This window comes from Gallinula chloropus (genome assembly GCF_964237585.1).
Source record: "Gallinula chloropus genome assembly, chromosome: 2".
NCBI lineage: Eukaryota > Metazoa > Chordata > Aves > Gruiformes > Rallidae > Gallinula > Gallinula chloropus.
In genome coordinates, this window is record NC_140086.1 from 48619452 (window position 1) to 48631531 (window position 12080).

Sequence of the window (12080 nt, forward strand, 5' to 3'; positions counted from 1 at the left end):
ACTTCTTGTGGATGATAAAATGGATATGGCCTGGCTGATCTACAGATAAGCAAAATCCCTGTGTCCACACACTGGCCGTTCAAATCATCTTAGCACTTTTATCGGAGGATAAAAGACAGAGAGAAGTGCTAAGATAATTTCCTTGGCTCCTTGTTCACAAGACTAACTGCTTAGTTTTATAAGCCAATTTGTGGTGTGGCTTGGTCACATTGTGTTGACCATGCTGGCATTTTAGCACCTTCCAAGAAAAAGTATGCATAAGGACAATGCCCTAAAAGAGCGTTAAGATAGGGTGAAAGAAGACTGGAACTTATTAACGTTATTTGCCACTGGACTTTGTTATTGGGCTCACAACAAAAAAAACAAAACACTTTAACAGTATCAACCTGACTTCACTGAATATAATACAAATTTATTCAACTATTGACAAATCCTCTCAGAGATGCTTGTCTTTGCCCATCTAGAGTGAAAAACAGGGAGGAGATGTCCTGTGTGTGTGTCCGTGTTTAGGATCATACCCTACCTCAGGATTCTGCACAAACTTTGAAGAAGCTATTGGAAAAGTTGCAAGGTTTCTAAAACAGCAGTGCTTCCAGACAGTATAATATTGGTCAGTCTCTCTGGAGCTGTAATCAGCAAAATTGCTCAGCCTGGAGCTCCTTCAGTATAAACAGGAAGGTGGGACTGACAAGGTATTTTCAAAGACCTCTGCTATGAAACACGTATTCCCGGTTATTGAAAAATCAGATCTGTCAAACTTGTGGCTTCCTGCGAGTCTGTATTCCCTCTGGCTTCCTGAGTCAGGTTTCCAGCTTAGGTGATGAAGATTGAACATGGTTGATTGTCTTCAAAATAGCTGGTGGATAGACACACTGCTAAGGTCTGCCTGTCACATTATTTTTATAGGTTCTGACAACAGCATAGTCGAGTTTATGAAACAGATGATTCATACTATGTATAGCTTTTTATGCATCTGAAATGTATATGCATATGTATTAGAAACATGGTGGGAGCTGTTGTCACAGAATATGCCTGCATAAGGAGAGACAACAATTCTTCTTGAAGGGGAGGACCCGCAAAGCTGAAGTGACACTCTGGCACACTGAAATGCTGAAATGCCATTCTAATGAGTTAAGCAGCCATTTAAAAATTGTGCTCCACCGTATTTTTCAACTGCATTATTTTCTATGCATCTCAAACTTTATTAGCAGTATAAGGGTTCGTCTAGAAGTAATGTGCATTCATTTGTACATATTTTACAGTAAGAAACACAGCAAAAAGTCCCTACAGTCTTTTCTTTGGTTGAATGATGGTCACACGGGATTTACAATTGAATTGTAAGGACAGGCGGATGGGCAGAAGACAAGTGACAAAGACAAGAGTCTCTCTGCCAGCAGGGAAGAAGAGCTGTAATGAGCAAAACTCCCAACTTGATCTAATTTAGAGCCAAGCAGAGCTTCAGGAATGTGTGGGAATTAATCTTTTTATTTATCCAGAATGAAGGAAGAGAATTAAGGGCAAGCGGAATAGCACTGAAATGGACAGATTTGTATTCCCTCCTGAAAAACATTGCATCTAAGTGCCTGACAGCTAAAGTTCATAAGTGCAACAGCAGATTTTTAAGAAACTGTACAGCCTTTCTCTTTGTTCCTTTTTGGCGGGGGATGGGAAAGACAGTCTGGGTTTGACCAATAATGTGATCATTGTTGAAAATCTGCAGCAGTGCAAGAAATGAATGGGGAATATAGTCGTAAGAAATAGGAAAATAAAATAAAAAAAAAAAGAAGAAAAGGGTAATGAGTTTTCCTGACTTAGGCCCCAGCTAAGCAAAGTGTCTAATCAAAGAGTCAAGAATTTGCAGTGTTAGGCCTTTCAGCTTGGTGAGATGTGAACAGCATGCCAGCGTGGTTGTGCTTTCTGTTCATCTGGGTTCCTACAGTTTCCGAACAACCATATCAAATCTCCACCTGTCTGCTCGAGCAGTTCAGTTTAAGCCTAAATAAAATGAAATATAAGAATGACCCATAGAAATCATTCCATGCTGGAAATCTCATAAAGTCACTACTGTTCTTTGATATAAGCCAAGTCACATACTCTGACTTAGCTTCTACAGAGCCTTATTCCTATAGTTGCCAGCTTTTTGTACTCACATGTATTTTTATGTTCCCTCCTTGACAAGCTTCTTTCTTATTTTATTTTGGCTGCATGCCAGTAGAGTAGCCAGATCCCCTATTACATGCCAATTAATCCCTTCTTGATGAATTTGAGTAATTTGTATTTTATTGTACACAGTACGGAAATACATCACAGCAAAACGTAATATAAATAGGGCATGGGTTAGCCAACTTTAATGACTTTATTGTCCTCTACTAGATGTGTATTTATCATTTCAAATTAAAATAACCAATGTCCTGCTAGCGTACCTTTTCCTGTTGTATTTGAGAAAGTTTTTAATAATTTTTCCAACATAATGCTGTGGTTTGTTTTAGAAACACTGATGAGACATATAGATGAGATGCTGAATTACAGTCCTGTGCATTGCAGGTCTAGGAAATGGAAATAATTGTGTAGTAGTAATATAATATAATAAGGACAATTCTGCATACCTGTGGCCTCTGCCCAGAGAAAAACATGTTTACTCCTATTAGCCAAGACCCAGAAGAGTTGAAGGCTCCCACAAAGGCAGGGACATGGCAGGGCGGGGAGGAAGAGGGGAAGACAGAACACGACAGTCATGGAGCAGGGTAAGGAGACATTTTAATCGGATGCCTATAGTGGACTGATGAATCTACCTCTGCTTAAAACACTTACTTAAATCCAGATTACTTTAGTAAGGCTGCTTCTGTGAGATAAACAAGGTGCTCAAGCACATTGCTGAGCTGTAGACTTGACTTTGGCCTCCTTAGGGCACAGTTCCACACTATGACTGCGCTGAACAAAAGGTCTGCAGTATTGGAAAGACAGAGATTTTACCCCTCTTTCCTATTCCTGCCCCCTTGCTACACATTTACCTTCTTCCTCCATCTCATCAACTTCAGTGCTTGGCTAACCCCTAGGTAAACTTACTCAGTTTGCTCTTCCATCAAAAAAGTCCATATTCACTCACTTGCCAAGTTATTTTTTGCCATGTCATATAGCTGAAGTGCTGTATTGAGCTCCAACAAGCAAGAAAGACAGTAAAAAATACATGGGTGTCCAGGAGCAAGCAGGAAGAAGAGCTTGGAGGGAAGCAGGAGGGCTTCAACCTCACTGCAGCTGCTCTGAATTCAATATCAGGTTTCATTTGCCACTGTTTAAAAGCAAAGCGAGTTCTGAAATTGCAACATGGCGCCGCCTCTTTAAATGCACGTGTGTTCATAAAGGCATTGGCTGAACTGATCATGTGAGGTCCAGTTTCAGTTATAAAATCCTACAAAGGCATTTTATTGCATAGTATTATTATGATGCCTAGATGCTTCACTCAAAAGTCAAAAGGAATTAAAGCTCTGTAACATAGAAAAACTATGTAGCCAATTAGAAGACATAAACTGTTCAGACAGAAATGTCTGCATGTTTAAAAATAAGAAGGATTTCACTTTTAACCAACCTTATAACACATCCTTGTATGTATCCTTTACTTGTTAATCTGATTTTATTTAGTTCTAAAAAGGGGCTTTGCATACTAATTCAGATTAATCAGGTCTGACTGCATGTAATTAAAAATTAGTAAGACAAAGGCAGACCCTAAATCAATTCTTAAAGAACATCTTCCTTCAACTACAAAAGATTAGACTTTATGCATCAGTTGCTCTGAAAGGAAAAACAGTTATTATTGAAGAGCATGCTAACATTTTATCATTAAAAAATGAAGCACGTTTGCCTAACAAAATTAAATGATCCAGACAATAAAGCACATTTGCAGAGATCAAGAATGATAAAACCAACAGTAGAGTAAAATCCAATGCAAAAAATATTAAAGCCCATTCCTGCAATGAGCTTCTGGCAAAGGACCTCTGCGCAATAGAGGTCATATACATTTCAGTGTTTGCACTGGATACAACCCAGGGAACTAAATCCAGGCCTGCAGTGAGAAAAATATTCAATTTATATACAATGCAGCCTGCACCTTGAGTTGGATGAAAATTAGAAAAACTGTGCTAATTATCTCACCTTTTTTCTAAATTTTAAAATCCATTTTGAAATCATTCAAGTAGCTTTATTCGCCCAGTTGACAGCAGTTAAATACTGCATCTCCCAGCAAATGATCAGAATTTCCAAATATTTTTTGTATATTTAAAAAAATACATATTTTTATAAAAAAGGACATTTGAAATTCCTTACACCCCCCCCCACCCCCAAAAAAAAGTAAATTTACAAATCTCAATTAAAGAAAGAACTTTGTTACAGGGACAATGAAATGACCCAGAGCAGACACCCAACTCTTGTCCTCTTGACAACTAAGGTCACGTCCTCAGTTATATGTGAAAGGAGCAAAGGAAGACAAAAATTCAGCTCTGCACCCAGCAAATGGGCTGCAATTTGCCTTTTCAAGATCCATTCCTGTTATTTAATGTCTGTCAAAGGAGCCTTCAACCTGCTTAACATGCAAATAAGTATCCCCTTGCTCCCACCCCCTCCATCACTCCTATCAGGGCTGGAAATACGGCAGCCCTGCCAGGCCTTGTTAAAACCATGGTGAGGTCATGATCACTGTGACAGGAGAAGCTCTGGTTTGGTGCCCAGATATAAATCACTGTGGCCATCCTTGCCCAGGCAAAAGAACCGCAGGGAGTGGCAAGCCTCGGTGTGTTGCAGCAGTTCACCCTCAGCTAATGGAGGACTTTGCTGGTGACAGGTAGGGCACATGGCACTTGCCTCCGGCAGCTAGCACTGACTAACCGCACCTGGAACGGATGCTGCACTTCAGCTCAAGGGACCAATTAGAAACACAAGTAGGGAAGACTGATGTTTACTAAATCATCCCTTGAGATGGCCCACAGAGTGTAGGCTTTTTCTTGTTATAGGTATTTATTGATACTAAAACTCAAAAGTTGTCACTAAACCTTGAATTCAATGCAATGAATTCTGTTCTGCGGGGAACAGTCTCCCAAACTCGTATTTACCTCTGTGGGGTGAGCATTTTATGACAAAACTTGTCTTGTCCATGTCCCTGTCTGCTTACAAATGGCCACTGCAAGCACTTGAATAACAAGGGATTTCAGAATACAACACAGCTGCAGTTGTAAATATATTAAACATAGAGCTTAAATTTATCTCAGCATACGTAAGACATCCTCTGGGAAAACTGCGCAATGGAACCATACTTTCTATTTTTGGCTATAATTAAACTATACTATGAAGAGTTATTAGACTAAGTGACACTGTAAACCCTGAAAGCTAAATAGCTAACATCCCCACATGATGTTCTTAGTCCTATCTCATAGTTTGCTCTTTTCACTCTACTGCAAATGAAAATTAGAGTCAATGGAAACTAAAAAGGTATGTTTTTTTATGCATGGACTAACATATTTGGCTAGGTGAGAAAAATAAATACTGTTTACCTTTTTCTGTTTAAAAGTGTAAATCCTTCCTGCTGCATGAATTTGTAAAGTAAAATCGCTCAGTACTTGTACATCTCTCATGCTTATCTTCTAAATCAACAGTGATAAAAACAGAATTTTGAAAGTAATAGAGTATATAATAGGAAATTCCCTTTGTCACTTACATTAACACAGCGCAATGAAGTACAAAATATAGAAAATAAACTATGATTCTGACAATAATCACTTGGAAGATAAACTTATCATGGATTATAAATCTTCTTTTAAATAATGCATCACATGCTTTTCTGAACCACTGCAGTTCCTTCTCAAGGTGGTGTAAAAACTGAGCAACCTGAAGCATATTTATACAGATTAAGTGGTTTCTAATACTCCAAAGAGCACTTAATCTGCATGAATGTGCTTCGTGTTGCTATGTGCCTCTAAAGCCTGAACGAGGAGCCTAAGTGATTCTGAAAGTCTGCAGCACATTTGTATTTTGATAAGTCAAACAAAGGCAAAAATGGAAGAAATATGTTAATTGGCCCTGGCAAGCAAGACAAGCAACTGGCAATCAAAAGCTGAACTTCTTATTCTCCAGCCCTATCCTTAAAACACCTCAAATTATACTTATAACACAAGTTATTATGCTAATGTAGACTCAAAACCAGAATAATGCTGGAAATGATGTATCCTTGATAAAAAGTTCCATAATCACCATGACTAATGTTTATTAAAATGCTGCCCTAGAAACTGAAGCAAAGGCCAGCTGGTTTACCTTAAGGGCTCTGCCATGGTATTTTTCAAATACTATGTGTTTATCGTTTTTTTTCTGCATGGATCATCTAAATGAGAGAACAGAGGTAAAACACTGAGAAAAAGAGCCTTTAGGTTCTGCCACTGTCTTCTGTCTGAGCCAGGAGCTGGTTATTCAATAGATCACTAATATACGTATAAGGCATCCTGAAAGCAAAATACACACATAGGAAAAGAGAAATTCAAAATACAAATAAGTTACTTTTATACCAGTTCAACACTTTGTCCCATATCAACTAATACAAGAGGAAGAAATTACAGCAGCAAAAATTGAATGTAACTGGCTGCTCTCAGCAACTACTGTGGGGGAACAGACTCAACAGCGTGCTTTGCCGTGGTTGTCCTTCCTCTTCCAGTGTTTGAGATGAGTATGCAGCGATGTCTTGTGATGTGCAAGAGGAGGACATTCTTCCAGTCTCTGTGCTTGTAGGGAATGAAGGAACTTGGCAATACTTAAGTTTTGTAGTCACTATGGCATATGTGAAAATGGTTTCTTGTGTAATTTGTACCGTTATGGAGAAAAAACCCTTTGAAAGATTCAGAATATTGCAATGTCTACTGTATATGTTTCATACAAAAATACATACAAAGCATCAGCACCTTTGTTTGTTTGTTTGTTTGTTTTACTTTTCTCTATGCAAAGTAAGAGTGTGGGGGATCTTGTAGAACATGTAACAAATATTCACTACAAACTACTTTTCCAGCAACTGGGTCCCAGAGCTGTCTAAATATCTCCAAAAAGCAGTGCCCACGGCTTTAAAAGTATGTGAAATGAAAAGGATACATCTGTCAGCTGGTATGTAGCACAGGAGGCAAACTGCTGTCTGAATTGGCAAGGGAGAACAGAAGATGATAATGAAGACAACACTAAAGTCACTAGAAGAGATGGAAGGTAACATTTGTTGGTCTTCAGTTCAGCATGGTTCATAGAGCTGAATCATTTGGAATAGTTCATCGGTTCCTAAGGCATAAAGGTACTTTCTTCATAGAGTACTCATCCCAGATATCTTCTACTGATGCCTGTTCTGAGAGACAGAAACAGTTTCCCGAGCTAATAAACAATTCACAAAGTGCTTGCCACAGAAGAGCAAGGAACATTTGGGGTTCATAAAGGGCTACTGCAATAGCTGTAGGGAGAAAAAAGAAGTGAAGGGAAAATGATGAATGGCTCAGAGTTGCCATTTCTTTTTCTTGTTTATGTTTTTTCTAAGTTTATTTATTGTAATCCTAAAGTAACATTCTAAACTGGCCCCAACCTCAGGGGGAAAGAGAGGCCTGCCATAATATCTTTGAAAGGGAAAGCAACAAGTCAAGAAAAATCTAAGCATATAAATGGATGGTTCAACCCAAACAGTTAAGCTCCAGTACTACATTATTTCCTAAATACATTCGGGGGAGATATGTACTAATTTCAGCTGTTCGGACACCCACATGTTGAACTGTCTTTTGTATGCATAGGGACAGGATGTTTTCTACTTTGTCAGCTTAAAATGTTAGAGGTAACAAAATCAGTTCAATGTGCAAATCGTGGCACATACCAAACTGCTCCTTCCTTACATTTGTCACTTTACTGAAGCTGTAAAACTTGTGCAGGAGGGTGTAAGGGGTGGTCAGGGAATCAGTGCTGATTGCTTTATTTTAAATACATGGGTGGAAGTAAGGTTATTTTGGTGATGAACCTGGGTGTTTTTATAGGTAGAGCAGAACAGACAGATCCTCCACCCTTTATGGGTGCTCAGGAGTCGAATTCTAGCATCCATTTCAGAGGTTCAAAAGAGTTGTCCCTGCCATTGTTAATGCTCTCTCACAGTTGTTGCTTGGAGGCTTTGATACAGCTCTGAGGTGCCCCAGAAAGGGAAGTCTGCAGGACAGCCAATCCCTAATAACACCCTTGGCTTTTGAAAAAGGGAGCCTAGCAGTTCCAGTGCAAAACATAACACTCCATTTAATTTCTTTCCTGTAGGATGGTTTCTTCTGCATTTTGCCCCACACTGCTTCCAAAGGAAATTAGACAATATGATGAGCAATTTCTCTGTGTGTGCGATTAACCATCGATTACCACACCACCAGGTGTGTGTGTTGGGGCAGGAATGGACTGACAGGATCTGCTGTGACAGGGCACCCTCCCTCACTACCAGTCTCCATCTCTCCATCCTCCAGCCAACTGAAGTGCAGCACGCTGACTGATGCACGTCCATCTCTGCTACATCACTGCTGGGTTTGAAATGGTGTTTTCAGGCAGCTGTTTTCAGCTTGCCCATTATCACTGTCTTTCCTGTGTACAAAACTACCACACTACTGTGACACAGCTCCTGCAGGACCGTCTCTTCAGCTTCTCTATTTCCTCCCACCTCCCAGAGCTCTGGGCCTGCCACCCCGCTCTCCAGGGGTGCAAACACTGACTCTTCTTCCAGTTGGCTGTCAGGACCAAGGGGTCCCACTATGTCCTAGCACAGCTTTGACTGTTCTTAGGAGCCTGAGACCAATGGTGGTTTCGGAGGCCAGAAAATCCTTTTATACCAATACGGAATTTCACTGTTGCTGCTCTTTCTGTGTGTGTGTGTGTCTCTCTCTCTCTTACCACTGGGAACAAATCATAGAACAAAAGATGTTCAAAACAAGAGTGAAAAGAGTTTTGAACAAAAGATGTTCAAAACAAGAGTGAAAACCTTCCACAAGTTCACCTGTATTTTTATATCTCCGTTTTGTAGGTCCAGATTTCCCCAAAATTCCCCCTTTCTTCTCCCTTTACCTGTTCTTTCTAGCTAAAGCTTTTGCCAAGCTAATGAATCCAACATAAGCAGACAATGCAACACAATAATCCAACCAAGACAAAGTAGTCATAAATTATTACACGCAGCTCCAAATCCAATCTGCTGTTGTCTTGGTGACTGACTGAGAAGCACCAATAATTTTTTTGTTTCTTCTTAGGCTGAAAGATGTCCTCCACATTTATTTGCCTTCCCTCTCCCCTCTTCCCCACACACCTGGAGACTTGCTTTCCCAGACCTAGGTGTTACCCCTCTCAGTTTTTGGCATTTCTTTTTTCTTTTGTTTTCTGGTGAGATAGTTTCAGAGTTAAGCAATCCTTGAACTTTCAGTACTATCTGCTACTCTATCATTTTCTCATAATTTTATTACTTTTTAACAAAAGCTTAGGGGCACTGGACCCTTAGTCCTGTGAAAAGTCCCCTTCTCCCTGCAATTCTTGCACTGCCTTTTCAAACACTGTCATGCAGCCCTGTGTGATGTGTTAACTCAGTCCAGGAGCCAGTATGTCACTTTGCTGCTCTGCTGCTTTGTGTTCATTTGACTCCTTTCTGACAAGCACACTGATATTTCTACAGCCCATCTCTGACCTGGAGAAAGCAAATAATGAAGCTGGCTTCACCTTGGAAAATAACCTGGACACCTGGTAGCAAAGGGGCTCAGGACTCCTTTTCCCCTGGATGATGCTTCTTTGCTCTCTTTTTTGTTGTCACACATGCCCTGCATAGGAAAAAACCTCTTAAAATTTTGTTTGTTTTTTGTTTTAATTCAAAGTTAATATTTTTGTGGTTTTCATTCTCTGCTCTCTAAGTATTATTTTTTGTTAGTGTTGCCTTGTTGCCTGGAGAACACATAAGAGGTGAGGTGATTTCTACCATCTTTGGTTATACAAGCAATGATGGACATTAATATATTATATATTTACTTAAACTAAGTAAATATTCTGTCTTCCATTAAGAGGGAGAAATTTGCCCAGACAAAGCATATACCAAGTATGGAAAATTACAAGATAGAATGTGTGTATGTTTGATGCCACAGTATATTAAAGCAAGGGGTTTACAAAAGCAAGAAGAGATAGGTAACTCCTATCAACCTACCTAGCTGCTTTTGATTCGTTTGAAAATTTCCACCTTAACAGCTGAAATCCCCACATGAGGGTATAAACACACACAACATGCTGGAATTAGCTGAAGCTCTGGTGTTACAATCCTGTTTTGAAAATTTGTCACTAAAAAGGCACAATGTAGAGATGTTCTTTATAAAAGCAGGAAGAGGGAGCATGGGGAGGAGATGTTGGCTTCAAAATGGATCATTGCAATAGGGTCTCAGTGTTATGTGTTAGAAAAAGAGAAAAAAAAATGACTCAATTTTTAGATTGCAACACAGGTGTGTTATTTTCACCCACATTTATACAGGTGACTTTTATCAGGTTTCTCTTTCATTTCCTAAACAGGAACATGGGAGTAAATTACTCAGATGTTCACAGCTGGGACTTTTTATTTCCAATTCCCATAAACGGTTGCATTATTAAAGATGACACCATGATTACTCACCTTAAACAAAGAGAAATTGTGAAGATGGTTGGACTTCAATCCATCAGGGTAAATACTTGTAACACAGCTATATAAGGAATAAATTCTTCGTTAAAATTCTTCTGAAATATGTGCTTGCCTGAACCCATATCAAATTTACATCTGAGATCAGAGAAAGACCCTAGAAAACGATGCCAGTCATATTCTTGGCACCCACCAACAGGGTAATGCTGTCAAATATGGTGTAAATTTCCTCTTAACACATTGTACATTCTGCTTATCTTGCTTCACCCACAGCCATGCAAACAGGAGGAGGTGGAGGCTGGTGACAGCTTGGTGACCAGACAGGACCAACAGGTGGTCCTTAAACGCCCAACAGCATTGAGTGTGTCAGGGACCACATCCAAACAGCCCAAAACAAAGGAGTAATCTCCACCAGGAAAAAAAAAAAATGCAGGAGAGGACTCCCTCAGCTGACACGGTAAACCAAGGAGTCATAGAACGGCAGGAATAATCCTGTGTGCTTGGTGACCGTAGCATAAAGGACATCTGTGAGCACAGGATACAAAAAGAGGCTGGCAAAATGACAGAGAAGAGAAGCCAAGGAGTAGCATCCAAAAATGGGAAAGATGGAAAGAGCTAGGTGGAGAATCGAGAAGACATTTGCTTTCACCAAGGAAACAATTAATGGCACCCTCTGGCAATAGCTTTTCAGCAGCAGTGTGGTTTAGGATGGTTTGAGGAGTCTCCACCTCCCTTCATTTTCCTATTGCTAATTTTTCCCCACCACACCCTCACTTCTGGCAACCTGGATAGAGGAACTGCTCCCGCTTGAAAAATAAACCAGCATAAATAAAAATGAAAATAAGGACAGTTTCTGGAAGAAAACAGATGAAGGGTGAGGGCTGCTCAAGAAGGCACCACTATTAGAAAGTGAACTTTGCTCTTCTGTCCTGTGTGCCTTCACAGTAACTCTCCCCTCCCATACTGCTATTTTAATCCCTTCCAAAGCCAAAATGCATGGATGCAATCCAGCTAAGGGACTCACTCCTCCTCTCTGCCTGGGTTCCCTGCTCCCTCAGACTAGGGCAGGCTGAGTTCCTCAGGGAGCCCAGGGAGACAGGCACCCACTGCTTGGGCATCTGAGAGCATCTCTGCTGGTTGCTTCCCCTCAGTCAGAAATGTGATTCAAAAGGACAAGCTAGAAAGGTCAATGGAGTCATCTGACATTCCTCTCTGCACAGCATCACTGCTTCAAAAGGGGAGATGAAAGGCAGTCTCACTTTCCAACTCTCCTCCCCAAAGCCACCTAACCAAGGCTTCGGTTGTTAATATACACTCCAGGAAAGTAGGGTGCTTAAAAACACATCATAAAGATGAAATGGCCTCAATTACATTTTGGGAAGCACCCTGTGTGGCTGTTACGGATTGGTGTGCAGTGAGA